Source organism: Heterodontus francisci, chromosome 37 (assembly GCF_036365525.1).
Source record: "Heterodontus francisci isolate sHetFra1 chromosome 37, sHetFra1.hap1, whole genome shotgun sequence".
Taxonomy (NCBI): Eukaryota; Metazoa; Chordata; class Chondrichthyes; order Heterodontiformes; family Heterodontidae; genus Heterodontus; species Heterodontus francisci.
Genome location: NC_090407.1, coordinates 17,788,581 through 17,802,704, shown reverse-complemented (window position 1 = coordinate 17,802,704; position 14,124 = coordinate 17,788,581). Strand labels below are relative to the sequence as shown.

The 14,124-nt window shown below is 42.3% G+C and overlaps 1 protein-coding gene across 6 annotated transcripts in view; it reads left to right on the top strand.

Annotated features, from left to right (window-relative positions):
- Positions 1-14,124, top strand: part of LOC137352094 (calmodulin-binding transcription activator 1-like) — a 1,221,793-nt gene that overhangs the window by 779,745 nt on the left and 427,924 nt on the right. The gene's annotated exons all lie outside the window — the stretch shown is intronic.

Here is a 14,124-nt window from a genome sequence, read left to right as displayed (position 1 = left end):
TCCCTCCCAGCTATATACCACTGTGCCGCCACTTCTGCTTGGTCTGTCCTTTCGGTGGAGACAAGACATACCCACTAATGGTGATGGTGATGTCTGGGACATTGTCTGCAAGGTATGATTCGGTGAGTATGACTATGTCAGGCTGTTGCTTGACTAGTCTGTGGGACAGCTCTCTCAATTTTGGCACAAGCCCCCTGATGAGGAGGACTTTGCAGGATCAACAGGGCTGGGTTTGTCATTGTCGTTTCGAATGCCTAGGTTGATGCCGGGTGGTCTGTCTGGTTTAACTCCTTTTCTTAGACTTTTAGCGGTTTGGTACAACTGAGTGGCTTGCTAGGGAATTTCACAGGGCATTTAAGAGTCAACCACATTGCTGTGGATCTGGTGTAACATGTAGGCCAGAGCAGGTAAGGACAGCAGATTTCCTTCCCTGAAGGATTTTAGCGAACCAGATGGATTTTGCCAACAATCGACAGTGGTTTCATGATAACCACGAGGCTAGCTTTTTTTAAATTCCAGATTTATTAATTGAATTCAAATTCCACCATCTACCATGGTGCGATTCGAACCCATGTTCCCAGAGCATTAGCCTGGGGCTCTGGGTTCCCAGTCTCGTGACATTATCACTACGCCACCGCCACGTGCGAGCGTACGTATGCACATCGACTGAGGTCAGGGGTCTGCTTAATTTGTTGCTTTGCCTATAAGGAATAGCTGTCCAGGCCAAAATGTAAAGGATGGTCACTTGGGCGGGATAGCTGAGGATGGTACAGACAAAGTACACACTGTACCGATACAGGGAGGGAAATGATTCATCCAAAGTGAATCACTCTGAATCTTTCCCAATACTCTGCTGAATGCGTCTGTCATTTATCTTCCAGGGCTGAGATGTGACACAAAGGAGGAAATTTAGCCAGTTAAAAAAACAGATTTACAAAATACTTTCCATTAACAAGGCTGTTTAGCCCATTATTTCATTTCATGCTTCATGAATACCGATCCTGCAATCTCCCCGATACAAAAGTAACTTGTATTTTTGCGACACCATTAACATTGTAAAACATCCCAAGGGACTTCACAGCAGCAAAGATCAGACAAAACTGGACATCGAGCACATAAGGAGATATAGGGAGAGAGCTGGTGAGTGGGACTAACCAGGTTGCTCTTTCAAAGAACCAGTGTGGACTTGATGTGCCAAATGGCCTCCTCCTTTGCTGTATTAATCTATGATTAGAATAGGTGGCCAAAAGCTTGGTCAAAGAAGTAGGTTTTAGGGTGCGTCAAAGCAGGAGAGGGAGAGATGGAGAGATGTAGGGTGGGAATTCCAGTGTTTGGCATCTAGGCAGCTGAAGGCATGACCACTAAATGTGGGCAATGAAAATTAGGGAGGCACAAGAGGCCAGAATTGGAGGAGCACAGAAATCTCGTGAGATCTTGGAGAGTGTAGAATTACAAACAATAGAGTTTTACAGCACAGAAACAGACTATTCAGCTCAACAGCTCGGTGTCGGTGTTTATGCTCCACACAAGCCTCCTCTCACTGCTCGTCATTTCACCCCATCAACATATCCTTCTATTCCTTTCACCCTCATGTACTTATCTAGCTTCCCCTTAAATGCATCTTAACTATTCACCTGAACTATTCCCTGTAGTAGCAAGTTCCATGTTCTAACCATTCTAGGGGTAAGAAGTTTCACCTGAATTCTTTATCGGATTTATTCAGATAGGTGAGTAAATCACTGACATGTCAGGAATTATAATAAATCTTTATTTTACATTCCTCCCCACCTTGAAAAATAATAATCTGTAGTGCTTTTCTGTTTGACGTCTCAATTCCAAGCACCTCCAAGGAATGTGAACATAAAATTGCACTTGTTGGATGCAGCCCTTGAAATCCAGCAGCCACAGCACATGTTGTTCAGTTCTGCACCCTGGCTCCAGCAAAGGGGTTGATTACTCCTTTTACATCCACCTAAGCAGGTGGACAGGGGTCTCAGTTTAGCATCTCATTTGTAGGATAACACATTCAACAATGCAGCACTCCCTCAGCACTGTCCTGTATGCCAGCTAATGTCAATGCACTGAAACCCTTGTGTGGAACTCAAAGCTATAACATTCTGACTCAAAGGTGAGAGTGCTACCAACTGATCCCGATGATCCAATAGGATGGGATATCGTGATATTTGACCCAGGGAAGCAAATGTGAGATTTTGAAATATTTATTAAAGCAGAAAAACAAAAATCAAAGATTAATATACCAGTTTCATGGAAAATAATGGAGACTGATGGCAATTGTTTAATTATGTATTAATTCAAATCTTGTTCTGGCTCAGATGTTCTAAGACGACTTCTGTTGTTGTTCAAGTATTCATGTAAAGCAGAGGGCTGACAACACGAGGACATTGACTTGGAGTCCTACAGTTGTACTTAATGTCCTTTTTCCTGTGATCTTCTGGCTGTGTCATTTATTTTGGAACCACTGCGTTATCAATGGGGACTCAGCAGTTTCAGCTGTACATTGCTGTGGGGCAACAGAAAAAAGGCACAACGTCCTGTAACACATCTTGATGTTGACCAATCTCAATGCTGGTTGACATCACTCTACTATTGCCCAGCTCCTGTGCTGTGTACTAGGCTGAGATGTTGAACCAAGGCCCCATCTGCCCTCTCAGGTGGACGTAAAAGATCCCATATTTTGAAGAAGAGCAGGGACGTTCTTCCCGGTATCCTGACCAATATTTATCCCTCATCCAAACCAAAGAAACAGACTGTCTAGTCATTATCACATTTCTGTATGTGGGACCTTGCTGTGCACAAATTGGCTGCCACATAGCTACATTATAACAGTGACTACAGTTCAAAAGTACTTCATTGGTTGTAAAGCACCTTGGGATACCCTGAGGTTGTGAAGGCGCTGTATAAATGCAGGTTTTTCTTCTGTTTTGTGCACATTTAAAGATAGCACTCTCACCTAGTGGTTGAGTTGCATGCTGCTCTGTATTGTTCATCAATTTAGGAGTCGTTTATTCGTTATATAATTGCACATGGTCAGTACTATATGCATATAGGAGCAGATCTCAGTTGGCACTGCTCATCGTGAGTTTGAGGATACAGTCAATGTATTATAGCCAAAACCCAATGTGGAAATTGTGATGGGAGACATACCACAAGAAGTAAATTTGGCACTTTTAGGAAGTTTGCATTGTTGGTACATAGGAAGAGGAGGAGGCCATTCAGCCTCTTGAGCCTGTTCCGCCATTCAGTTGTATCATGCCCGATCTGTACCTCAACTCCAACTGCCCACCTTGGTTTGGTATCGCTTGCTACCTTGCCTCAGAAAATCAATGTTCGTTTTGAAATTTTCAAGTGACCCCCACAGCCTCAACAGTTTTTTGGGGAGGAGAGTTCAAGATTTCCACTGCCTTTTGTTTGAAGAAGTGGTTTCTGAAAGACCCCTGAATGGCCTGTCCCTAATTTTAAGGTTAAGCTCCCTTGTTCTGGACTCCTTCCATCAGAGGAAATAGTTTCACTCTATCTACCCTGTCAGATCCTTAATCTTAATTCTTAAACACCTTAATTAGATCAACTCTTAATCGTCTACTCTGAAGGGAATACAAACCTAGTCTATGCAACGTGTCCTCAAAGTTGAAACCTTTCAACACTGGTATCATTCTGGCGAATCTCTGTTGCATCCCTTCCAGGGCAAATATAACCTTCCTGAGATGTGGTTCCCAGAATACAGCGCAGTCGTCCAGTTGCAAAAGACTTTTATTATGTTATAGGTGTTTCCTTAGTGTCATTTTGCTGTCCTTTACTGTGATCATTTTCTACATTACAACAGTGACTAGACTTTGGTGGTAAAGCACTTTGGGATGTCCTGAGGTTGTGAAAGGCATTTTAAAAAAAATCATAATTCTTGCGTTTCTTTCATAATTCAAAACCCTTGTCATCAGTTGGTGTGATGGACACATCTTTGGTACCACAGAAGCACTGCTAGGGGAAGCACATTTCCATAATATTCACATCACGTGCACAGTATTAAATCACTCTATAGACTGCGCTTTGTACTATGCATTCATTTTGTCTCCATTTTCAGCTTTCCCTTTTCTCTTCAAGGTGTTACTATTGATTAAAGCTTTGTGATGGCTCGCCTATTGAAAATGTAAAATAATCAGAATTAGGTTTAGCAATAAATACCTCAGGCAGAAACGAATTGGAGTCATTCTTTTGAAATGATTCTGGAAGTGGTTTAAGATTGGTTTAACAAATGAGTTCAGCGTAGGAGTGGGGAGAGAGAGAAATCAATGTCAGCTTCTTTTGATGCCTTTTGACTGCGGTACTTGTGGCAGAATTGATCTGAATTCCTTCAGATGTTCCTAGAAACGTCTATATTGACACTGGGCTTTCATTGTCCAAGATGAATGAGACAATCAGAGTGCAAGGAATTCTGAATCATTGAATGGACAACAGTTCAGTAGTAACTGGGGCAAGACAGGGAGAAATTTGAACAGTTTCCATTCAGTTCTCAGTGGGCATGGGCCCACAGAGTGCAACAGTTGAACTGGGGCACAGAAACTCACTGTAGGAGGCCACAGGGTGTGGGAAATGGAAAATGCCACATGGATACAGTGAGGAAGGTGCAGTTCTGAGACTGCGGTTGAGCTGCACTGTGGGGTTGAATTGATGGAACCTCCTGCTGTAGGTCTGAATTAGAAATGTGTTCCATTCAGTCATTACAAGAAGGGTTGAGGAGTGTATGCTGGGCCATTGTTATATGTCTGATGCTACCAGGTGTTATTATCTTTAATCTGCAATATGCATGGGTTGGAGTAAAACCTGAATTTCTTCTTTTTTCCCAGGGCGTGTTGTACATCCATTGTTTGTTAATCTATGCCTAAAACACCTGAACCCCTCAATTAGATTACAGCCAGTAGCGTTGTCCCAGTTTTCCATTATTCGATAAATAAACTAGTTATATTTCTCAATTAGATTCCAGCCTGTTATTGACTCCCAGTGTCCATTATTCTATAATTAAACAATGAATATTTACTTCTAAAAAACAATAACATTTTAACATCACAGCAAAATCACCAAACCGCTTCAGACTATTTTGGGCTGTGGGAAAAGCCATCAAAATGCTCTTTAAAATTACATTTTTAGTAACAATTCCTAATTTGGAAGGGGACATTTTTGTAGTGATGTGGGGGAAGGACAAGAATAAAGTGCTGCTCCGCACAACAACTTCATCCTCACGGCAGCTGTATAAAAAATCCATAGCTTTGATTGATAGAAACCCCTTAAAAAATCAAAATGAGCGATCCTGGCGCATGTCTGGAGATTTGCGATCTGAAAAGAGAGTTCTGTACCGCCCAGGCTGGCTCTTATAGAGAATATTAAATATTAAAATTGCGAGTGCTCTCAATTTGTGCTTCAGTTGCAGACCTGTCAAGCTGCATGCATCCGGCACCACTCGCATGGGTTTTTTACGACTTTTTGTGTGAATTTTGTGTTATCAAGGTTAGCAATGTTAATGCTGGGGAATGGAGCACTTTCTATTTTCAGCACCTGACGTCAGCATCAAACACTCAAGGTTAGAGACAGAGTAAATCTCCTTCCGCTCTTCCACATCGAACATTCCCAGGACAGGTACAGCACAGGTTAGGTACAGAGTAAAGCTCCTAGAGAGCTGTGGATGCTTAGTCTTGAGTATATTCAAGTCAGAGATTGACAGATTTTTGGATACTGAGAGAATCAAGGGATATGGGATAATGTGGCAAAAATGTAGCTGAGGTAGAAAATCAGCCATGATCTTATTGAATAGCAGAGCAGGCTTGAGGGGCCAAATGACGTACTTCTGTTCCTATTTCTTATGTTCTTGGAGTAAAGCTCCCTCTACACTATCATATCAAACACTCCAAGGCAATGTACCCTCTAAACTTTTTTTGTAGTGGACGGGCGATTTATTTAAGTGCATGCGCCCTTTAATTTTTTTGCGCAGTAACTTCAAGGGGATGACTTGTGTGCGGCCTGCACAGGAACTTTTGGGTTGCTGCTTGACCGCACAGTTTAGAAGAAACATTGCTCCCAGGGCAATTACAGCACGGGTTAGATACAGAGCAAAGATCCTTCCACTGTGCCCCAGTGAGTTGCCTTAACCTCAGCCTTAGAAAATGTCTCCTTACTTGTAATCCTCCTCAGCATCTTACAAATAAAAAAGAAAAAGAAATGCAAGCTCTGTAAATCAGAAATATAGACAGGAAATGCAGGAAATACACAGCACAGTGGCAACTACAAAGAGAAAAGAAAAAAAAACAACTTGCATTTATATATCACCTTTCACAGCCTTTCAGAACATCCCAAAGTGCTTTTCAGTCAGTGAAGTACTTTTGATGTGTAGTCGTTGTAATGTAGGAAACACGGTAGCCGAAATACAAAACACAATGAGATAAATGAGCAATTAATTTGTCAGGGATAAATATTGAACGGGTCACTGGGGAGAATTCCTTGCTGTTCTTCAGATAGTGTCATGGGATCTTTTATGTCTACCTCAGAGGGCAGACGGGGCCTCAGTTTAATGTCTCATCCGAAAGGTGCCACCTCCCTCAGTACTGCAGTGGAGTGTCAGCCTGGATTACGTGTTCAAGTCTTTGAATGGGGGCTTGAACCCACAACTTTCTGACTCAGAGGTGAAAGTGCCACCCACTGAGCCAAGGAAGAGAGAGTAATGTTTCACGTATGGACCCTCTGAACTCTGAACACAGAGTTCTCCCCACGACATTAAGTTTTGTTGTCACCTAATCGTGACTCTTCCAATTGCCTCATCCTGTGTCTTGCTGTTTTCAGTCCTTAGACTGCCAGCACTGGAAGCTTTGGACCTTCACTAGTTAACTACCCCATTTCAAGCCTAAAATAGTCCTGATGAAAATGCAACGCTTTGTTGCTAATAACACAAAGTTTTTTGCATTATGCTAATGCTCGGTAAATTTGATGGACATGCTGGCACTGTTTTGAATTGGTAATAAATGTATGAGTAACTTGAGACCTTACCAGAGCACCTATCGCTTCAGTAATTGTCATCGTAATGAAAGTATTCTTGGTCTAAGCCAAATGGGAGTGTTTTAAATAACATCCAGATTTTTTTGATGCCTCCTAATGTGTTATCACACCATGACAGCGAACAGGATGTGCCTTTTTTTAATATGACATATGTCACAAGATGTTATGCTGTGATATGACAGAATGTCACACCAGAAGTGTAATCGCTTTGTGCCTTTTTTCCTTCCAACCTAAGTCTGCTAAACATTACTAAAATAATTAAACGTGGAATAGAATGGAAAAGTGTAACAAAGTGAAATGTTGCTGTGTATTGTTGAGGAACCCAGTTACATGAAGTAGATTCAAAGTGACATAAAGGTTCCCTTTAACTTGATTCTCCTAGAACTTGGCAGCAAGAGGAAGGCTCTTTCTAGGTTCAGCTTGCGGCTGCCTTGTGTGGAACTGGGCCATACAGACACTGATGTTGGGTGAGTTGGCTGATCAAGCCTCCTGAAATTAGCCTCAGTGCCTTTGAGCTAGGGAGGGGTAAAATCACTGTCAGGATTCCTGGAGGTACCACATCGCTATCTGCTGATCTCTGCTGGTAAATACCTGTGAGTCTGGAGGGTGGGATTGGGCTCATCTGTGTCAACTTATTGGTTAAATAGTTTTTTGACAATCACTATCTAGTCTCACACATGAAGATTAATTGGGTGAAGTACCAATTGGTGGCCACCAACTGTGGAACTGTACCTTAGGGTGTATCAGTGTGGCACAAGAAGAAGACACGTAAACATCTCCCTTGTCCGGTTAATCTGATTAACATACAGAACCCACTTCAATCATTTTCATCTCCCTCATTTCCTTGGCTTTGTTCCAAAGTTCCCAAATTAATGGTGTATTATGAGTCTTATCAAATTCTTTCTTAAACACTTGAGTTGACGCAGCACACCTGGGTGACATTTTGGGGAAACATTTAAGAACTGTGACTGAGTCAGTTGGTATTGTAAACCCTGTGGCCATATAGTACCCTGGATACTATACCCCATAGTAACATTATACCCAGAAGCTATGACCCTATACTCATGTGGTTCTCCAGGGTACTATAACTGTACTATAACTCTCTATTTACATTGTACCTGGGTACTATAACCTGAAGAAAGAAAGAGCAAACTTTAATTTCTTTAGTACCTTCCACAACCTCAGGATGTCCCAAAGTACTTTACTGTCAATTAATTACTTTTGAAGTGTAGTCACTGCTATAATGTAGGAAATCACCTACCTTATAGCCAATTTATGCACAGCAATGTCCTACAAACAGCAATGAGATAATGACCAAAAAATCTGTTTTAGGGATGTTGGTTGAGGGATAATTAATGGCCAGCACACCCGGGAGAACTCCCCTGCTCTTCTTCAAAATAGTGCCATGGGAGATTTTACATCCACCCAAGAGGGCAAATGGAGACTTGATTTAATGTCTCATCCGAAAGGCAACAGCACACCCATGACAGTGCTCAGTGCTGCACCGGAATGTCATCCTGGATTATGTGTTCAAGTCTCTGGAGTGGGGGCTTAAACCCACCCCCTTATAAATCAGAAGTGAAAATATATCCCTGTAGTTCTGTTGTACTGCTGATACTGTACCCTGTAGTTACATTGTACTCCTTGATACTGCACCCTTGGGGGTTATACCCTTATAGTTAAATTGCACCCGGGTAATGTTCTTCTCCTCTGCAGTGCTGTGTTGGGAAGTGAGTCGGCAATGCTAGACTTTGTCAGGACCTGTCTGATCATGATAAGGAGAAATCTTTCCGCAGAGTTGCCAGGAGCTGGAACACTTTACCTGAAAAGGTGGTGGAAGCTGATTCCATAAATTATTTTACAAGGGAGTTGGACAGGTACTGGAGGACAAGGAACTTGTAGGGTTACAAACAAAAAGCTGGGGTTGGGCCGAAGCATGACTACTCTTTCAAAGAGCTGACACAGGCACAATGGGCCGAATGGTCTATTTCTGTGCTGTACATTTCTGTGATCTATGATTCTATTTGTGTATTGCCTTTATGAAAGTAACAATTGTGACAGCTGGGCCCTGGCATTCTCATTGATCTGTGGCCCTGCCTGGTCTTGCAGTGGCTGGTTGTCCCACAGATAATTCGACCATTTGTGTGAGCCTGTCGGATTTTTAGCAAGAGGAAACCCCCTATTTAGCTGTAAGTGTGGTAGAGTTTCCCAACAGAAAGAAAACGAGAAACCACAGGTATCTGAGAGAACAGACGAGCTGCCACACCAGGAGCTGCTTCGCACTTACTCTGCTAATCAGACAGACTGTTAAATCTCGTTCATTAATAAATATCTCCCGCTGCTTTCACCTTAAAGAAAATGTAATAAACTTTAAATTTTTAACCTAATTAATTTGGCCTGTGTTAAACCGTTGCTTATAAAGAGGACTAAAAGACAAATAAAGAAAAATCAAATAAAGTTAACATGAAAAATGACTAACAGAAAAAGCTAGGGAGCCATGGACAGTGATTGATAGCAAATTAAAACCTGTGACCATAGTCACTGGTTACGGTTTCTCCTCTTTGCTATTTGTGATTTGACACAATTGGATGGATGCTTGTGGTTGACAGGTACCAATTCCAAGTTAATTGTGCATCCAAAAGCAGGACAGTTTAGCATCTAACTGTGATAAGAGCGTGAGAATTGCTAGTAGGCACAGTAGATCCAATGAACACTTCCCTTTTTCGTTGATCTCAATCCCACCAACCCACCTTCTCATTATATCCCTTAAATCTATCTCTCTGTTGCTCCCCAGAAACACTTCTCATTGCCTCTCAGATATGCTATCTGCCTCAATGGACTTCACTGATAACTTATTCAAAAATTTGCTCACTCATTGCTTCCCTTCTTACATCTATTATCCTGATTTTCATGGGTACAGTAACCTAGTGGTCATAGATGAAGAAAGACTTGCATTTAAATAGCACCGTTCATGACCTCAGGATGGCCCAAAACACTTTACAGTCAGTGAAGTACTTTGATGTGTAGTCACTGATGTAATGTATGCCAGTTTAACATCTCATCTGAACGACGGCATCTCCAGCAAGGCAGCACTCCCTCAGTACTGCACTGGGAGCGTCAGCTTAGATTTTGCCTGAAGGGGTGGTAGAGGCAGGAACACTCACGACATTCAAGAAATATTTAGATGAGCACTTGAAACGCCATAACATACAAGGCTACGGGCCAAGTGCGGGGAAATGGGATTAGTTAGGACGGGTGCTTGATGTTGGCGTAGGCGCGTTGGGCCGAAGGGCCTGTTTCTGTGCTGTAAAACTCTATGACTCTATATTTTCTGTTCAATTCTGTGTAGCGGAGCTTGAACACAATACCTTCTGACACAGCGGTGGGAGTGCTACCCACTGAGCCATGGGTGACATATGTGCTGGATTAGTGATCCAGACATTGTCAGGTCAGATCACACCATGGCAAGCTGGGAAATTAATTAAAAATACAGAGCCTTAATGAGCCAGTGCCCAAGTGCTTGGCACTCCAGTGGAGTGTGCCAGCTTTTTTGGGTGCCTGCTAAGCTTCATCATTCTGTGGGCCTCAAAACGTCCTTAACTTTTCCTTACACTTAAAATCATCTTCATTCCCTGTCTCCATATTCTCACAAGGGCAATGATATCTTTCTTATGATCTTCTGCCTGTTCCTGGGTTACAGTGAAGCCTCTGAAGATGTTTCTTAGCTTATCTTGTTATTAGTAGAATGTAGTGGGCAAGAGAACTGGATGGCTCATTGGCTTAGACAGTGGCTTTCATTGGATTCAAATCCAGGCCCAGTTGGTAGGATGAAGGTGCCGCATCTCTACTGGCAGAGAGAGTTTCTGTGTGAAATGTGTTTGAGCAATCCAGTTCCTAGTAGGCATGCATCTACAGTTGCCCTTATGGGCACAAATACATTCAGAGCGATGACAGAATGGTTCATGAAACATAAACTGTTGCACTAGTGCACTAGCTGAAGCACTTCTGAGATTGGGGCGGAGTAGAGAATTCCACCAGCCTTGCATGCAAAGGAGTTAGCGCACAAATTATTAGGTTCCCTTCAAGCTTGAGCAACTGAAATGTATAACACCGTTACCTGGATGAATCTATTACAATTGGATCTGAATAGGGTTACCTTTGCCCACAGTCATCAGAGTATAAACAGTGTATCTAACAGAAGCAGTTTCTTGAAATTATTGCTCAGTAATGGCATTGTGGGATTCCCAACGTCACCAACAGCAGTGTGAGCTTCCCAACATTATTTACAGCAATGAGAAATTCCCAACATTACTAACAGCAGTGTGAGATTCCCAACATTATTTACAACAATGAGAAATTCCCAACATTACTAACAACAGTGTGAGATTCCCAACATTTTATTCTAATTAAATTGAAATAATATTGCATCACCAAATATATCTTTTTCAAAAGTTCAAAGGGTTTGGACTAAAATAATAATTCCTGCTCCCTTAAATTTTCACCCTACTGCCTTCAAGGGTACTTATATATGGCACCAGATAACTGGCATAGCCTGTGGAATTCTTTCCGTGGCTGTCGCTATTCCAGTCAAATTGAGATTGGGATAGGACAGGATTTCAGGCTGGGTTCAGGGGCTGGATGAGGCTGACACATGGAGATCCTGCATTATTTTAAAAGACCGTGCATAGTGAAATTCACTCACAAAAGCATGAGGTGTTTAAACTACAACAATGGAAATCTAGTCTTTTTCTGTGCGACAAATTTATTTCTGAAGGAATAATACTTCAGCAGAATAACCTGCTCGGACTTCACTGTGTGTTTTGTCAAAGGCCCTAGAGTGACCTGATTAAAACATGGTGTTACACACAGACAGGTTACACACTGACAGCAATGAAAGATGTCCACTGATATGGTACAGCGGGCAGTAATCATCTGCCTATTTTGACACTGACAGTGCCTAAACTATAAGAGATTACACTTCAAAGCATTCAGGCTGAATTATAGCTTCCATTGTGTCCTGGATTTAAAGGGGGCACCACAGTCATGAGATAAACTTTTTATTTCTTTGCAAGTGTACAACTTTCTCATTTCTAGTTTGCGAACCCTTGTTGGGAACAAATTCACAATTGGCAGCTACGCTCTCGCCCACATAATCATTCATCATGCAGGTTTAATAGGACAGGGGTCATGTGACCAGACTAATAATCCTGAGGACTTGTTGATTGGTGAGAGCTATGTTGATAGGGTAAAATAAAGTAAGACAGGAGGAGGTTTGAGTGGAGCATAAACAACGGCATAGACCTTTTGGGCTGAATGGCCTGTTTCTGTGCTGTAAATTCTATGTAATGTAATGATTTTCTCGTTCAGATCCCACCATCGCTAATTGTGAAATTGAATCCAGTAACTCTGGTGACACATGGAATAAAACTGACCATGAAACTGATAGGTTGTTGCAAAAGCCCAATTGGTCCAGGAACAAACAGACATTGGAACTGCAGGAGGACAGCAAGAAAATCAGAGAAATAAGCGGCAGCTCTTTAAACACTTATATTTCTAGGGTCTGACTTGTCTTGGTGGTCCAGGAATACCTGATGACTGATAAATCTCCACCTCAGATAAAGGTCTTTTCTGGAGATTTAAAACTAATCTGATTTCCTTTCCTACAGACTGGAATAATTTGTGTCTTAGTTTTTGAGATCTTGCTTTCTTTTAAGCAGGAGTGATTTGTTGCACCTGAATGTAAAAATGACATAAGTTTGATGCCAGTTGTCCTGGGGAGGTCATTTAAGTTTTCAGAAATATGTACCAGCTTTTCCATAGTAACATCATAGAAATTGCTAGACGAATAAAGACTATGGTCCATCTAATTCACCTTCTACCATCCTGGTAGTCACATGATGCAACAATAATGGAGCTGTTGACAAATCACAATGATCAATCTTTAGCAATTAGTCTGCAACAGTCCCAGACACGAGGTGAGGAAAATCCTCAGTAGTGGAGAGCTTTGGGAATCCATAGGTTCATAATCCCATGTTCCTCCCAAGCATGTTACACTTACTGCACATTATCTCCCAAATTACCCATATAGTGGATCCCAAAATATTATGTTCTGAAAGAAATCTATCTCATTTGTTATTGACTGAATGAATACTAATTGCTGTGTTAAGAATTAGATGCATTTTTGGGGAGAGTGAAATGTGTGATATATGGGCTCTGCATGCCAGATGACCTCCTCACTCAGTCGCTAACCTCCTTCAATTCACTCCCTTGGTTGCTATTCTCACGTAGGTGCTGGAAGTCAAGAGAGGCTGTCTACCCGCACTCTTGCTGGTGCATAAACTGGGGCATCTCTTCAGCATCACAATTAGCCTTGGTTATCCTGAGCTAGGAAAGGAAAGAAATATTGGGGAGCGATTCCACTCCCAATCCCTATCTAGTGACTCTAACTGGGAAATACCCATGTTGGGTGAGAATGAGACATGGCTGTGATGCCCTCACAGTCTCACAGTCAAATAGTCTGTAACACTCAAGTTTCACATATAAGGTTTAGTTTAGTTTTAGTTTAGAGATACAGCACTGAAACAGGCCCTTCGGCCCAGCGAGTCTGTGCCGACCATCAACCACCCATTTATACTAATCCCATATTCCTACCACATCCCCACCTGTCCCTATATTTCCCTACCACCTACCTATACGAGGGGCAATTTATAATGGCCAATTTACCTACTGACCTGCAAGTCTTTTGGCTTGTGGGAGGAAACTGGAGCACCTGGAGAAAACCCACGCAGACACAGGGAGAACTTGCAAACTCCACACAGGCAGTACCCAGAATTGAACCCGGGTCACTGGAGCTGTGAGGCTGCGGTGCTGACCACTGCGCCACTGTGCCGCACATGCACAATCATGTGCACCCAGTAGGGAGCCACCCTCACAGGGAACATAGAGATAGGCCTGGAAAGGCCTCATTCCCTGCTGGAAGGGTACCATTTCGGAATTGCCTGCTTAAAGAATAGTCACTTAGTCATGGTGGTATAGGGCAGGCCAGTTCCTGTGGAACTGCAACTCAGT